We start from the raw sequence: 3,290 nt of genomic DNA, 5'->3' as shown, positions 1-3,290 counted from the left end.
AAAAAAAAAAAGTGAGATCCTAAAGTGTCCCAGCTCTTTGTAGCCTCTACTTCCTACTACTAAACTTGCATCAACCCCCACACAACAACATGGCCGACCCTGCCTGCGGTACTGGAGCAGCCACACACAGCTGGAGAGATCCGTCGCGGTTCAGCTGATCTGAGAACAGCGAGGGACACGAGGCGATCGCACAAAAGGAGAACCGGCAGAATTAACACATTATAAAGAGAAGTCAATGTGAGAGACGGGAGAAGAGCGTACCGGCGGAATGCAGGAGGGTTTCATGGAGAAAAAGGGAGGACTGAAAGCGTCCTCAATTTGTACCATTTTCAGTCACAAGTAGAGATCTCTAACGCCCTCTGCTGGCTGTGCTGCTGATACTGCAGCTGCACATCTGCAGCTCAGGAAAACAGGATGAGGATCAGCTTTATTTACCAGTGTAAGCTGTTTTTTTAGTTTAGTTTAATAGTTTATTTGAACATAAAAAAACAACAACATTAAAATAAAAGTTTATATACATGCATTCCTGCATACATATAATTTAAAATGACATAATTAAGGTAAATAAGGTCAGGTACTTTTTAGCACAGTCTTGCAATATTGAAAGTCTTCAAACGCAACAAAATTTTTTCCATGTTCAAAAGAGTAGAAGAGTTGATAAACAACTTCAGGTCCGACCCCCTTTCTCTACTTTTATCCTTTATATCTTATTCTTCAGTTATTTACACATTATTTACACATCCAGACACAGATGCATACATACACAACACTTATAAACCCTCTTTTTTATTATATATATTAAATATATTAATATATAGACATACCAGCATATAAATGCCAAGAAACCATACAGTCTACTACAATACCATCACTTCAAGTCCTTTTCGTATCCCTTTAATATATTCATTTTAAATAATCTCTTGAAATTACTCATTGTTATAGATGATTTCATCTCTTCACTGCAGCTGTTCCATAAAGTAACTCCTTTAGTTGAGATGCAGTGATATTTAGCATTCGTTCTTATAGGTTTTGTTTTATATACAAATATTCCTCTTAAATGATGTTTGCTCTCTCTTATTTGGAACAACCCTTGGACACTGTTTGACAGCTGATGATTATTTATTTTGTACATAATTTGTGCAGTTTTAAAGTCAACAATATCTCTGAATTTTAGTGCTTTTAATTTAATAAACAGTGGATTAGTTGGTGCTCTATAAGTGGTTTTATTTACAATTCTTAAGGCTCTCTTTTGAAGAATGAATATAGGTTCAGTGTTGGTTTTGTAAGTGTTTCCCCATATCTCCAAACAATAAGTAATGTATGGAAGTATGAAGGAACAATACAGCATATATAATGAGCGCTGGAATAATAATGGTTTATACAGTATAGCATTGTTTAGATATTTTACCATTATATAGCGTATATGTGGCTTCCAACATAATTTTTCGTCGATTATGACGCCCAGAAATTTAAGTTCTTTTACTCTTTCAATTTCAATATCTTTATCATAAGTTTTTTGTGTAAGTTTGTGTCGATTACCAAAAATTATAATTTAGTTTTACTTAAGTTTAATGTTAGTTTATTAGCATAAAACCAGCTCTTCATCTTTTTAATTCATTTTTCTGTGAATCCAAGAGTGTTCCAAATTTTCCCCAGAACAGATTAATTATTATCATCAGCAAATAAAATGGTTGTCATGTTTTTTGACACCTCCCATATATTTATTTATATCAAGTTAAACAACAATGGCCCCAACACTGACCCCTGGGGGACCCCACAGTGATTTTCTTTATCTTTGATTTATGGTTTTGCAATTCAACATATTGTTGTTCGTTCTGTATATGCTATTTAACCATGAAAGTGCAGTCCCCCTAATTCCATATTTGCGTAATTTCATGATCAGTAAATTGTGGTCTACTGTATCAATGCCTTCTTAAATCCAGAAATCCCCACTGCATATTTGTTTTGTTCTATTGCTGTTGATATTTCTTCTACAAACTGTATAATTGCGTGTGAAGTTGTCCTATTAGCCCTGAAACCTATTGCTGATCACAAAGAATATTATGTTTAGTAATGAAGCTTCAATCCTTGTAGAAATATTTTTTCTAATATCTTTGAGAATTGGGAGAGCAGTGAAACAGGTCTAAGTTTGATGTGTATGTTTTTCACCACCCTTGTATATTGGTACACCTTTGCCATTTTCATTTTATCTGGAAAGCTCCAGTTTTTAGAGATTGATTACATACATGCTTAGAGGTTTGGCAACACAGCCAATATACTTTTGACCATAACATGTCAATACCATTCCAGTCGTGGACTTTTTACTCTTAAATTTGTTAACGATCCATATTTCTTTTTCATCAGTTCCCTTATAAACACAGATTCATTCATTTTTACATTCTTGCTTAACACATCATTCATATTGTCAGTCTTTGCAAACTTTCAGCTAAACCTGGACCTACTCCAACAAATAATCATTAATTCTTTGAAGCTAAGTTCATATCCTTAACCTCTATATTGTTTTTTGTCAGGAAATAGTTAGTGTCTACTTTTGGCCTTTATTATTCTTGATAATTTCATTCAGTACCTTCCGGTTTTCTTATATTACTTTTGTTGTCCTCTAGTAATTTACCATAATATTTCTTTTATTGCTTCTCATGATTCTGGTCAGTTTGTTTTTGTATACCTTGTATTATTTTCTGCATCTTTGTCCTCTTCTTTAAAAACTCTCTATATAATACATTTTCTTTTTACATGCATTTAATATTCCGTTAGTTAGCCACGGTTTATCTTCAGATTCTGTTTTACTTTTTCTTTACTAGAGGACAGTTTTTTTTCATAAATGTGTTACAGAAGCCAAGAATGAATCATAAGCTTCATTCACATTATCTACGTACACTTTACCCCAGTCTTGCTTCATTAAGTCCTCTTTAAATGTCTTGATGTTTTCTTGGTTTCTGTGTCTGGTCATTGTGTAAATAGGGTTGTCCTTCCTGGTCCTGGTGTAGTTGCTGTCATAAACTGTAAATATTGGTAGGTGGTCACTGATATCGTTTATTAGTAATCCACTCACTGTATTGTTATGTATGCTGTTTGTAAATATATTGTCTATTAGTGTTGCACAGTGAGAAGTAATTCGGCTGGGTCTGGTAATTTTGGGATTGAGGCCTAGACTAAACACAGTGTTGATAAATTCCTCTGTCATTTTATGGTTATTTGGATTTAACAAGTCAATATTGAAGTCCCCACAGATGAACATAACTTTTTGACTAGTTTTTGTAAATGTCTCT

The 3,290-nt window shown here is 33.7% G+C and overlaps 1 protein-coding gene across 2 annotated transcripts in view; it reads right to left on the bottom strand.

Moving 5' to 3' along the window:
* Positions 1–299, bottom strand: part of LOC116672100 (tyrosine-protein kinase yes) — a 23,216-nt gene extending 22,917 nt beyond the window's left edge. For both annotated transcript variants that reach the window (XM_032503724.1, XM_032503723.1), the window contains exon 1: positions 1–299. This exon is cut by the window's left edge and continues 248 nt beyond it. The gene's annotated coding sequence lies outside the window, so the exon portion shown is untranslated.
* Positions 300–3,290: the final 2,991 nt, after the last annotated feature.

The sequence above is a fragment of the Etheostoma spectabile genome, chromosome 22, assembly GCF_008692095.1.
Source record: "Etheostoma spectabile isolate EspeVRDwgs_2016 chromosome 22, UIUC_Espe_1.0, whole genome shotgun sequence".
In the NCBI taxonomy this organism is placed as follows: Eukaryota; Metazoa; Chordata; class Actinopteri; order Perciformes; family Percidae; genus Etheostoma; species Etheostoma spectabile.
The sequence above is the reverse complement of the archived record's forward strand: the minus strand, read 5'-3'. Positions and strand labels throughout refer to the sequence as shown.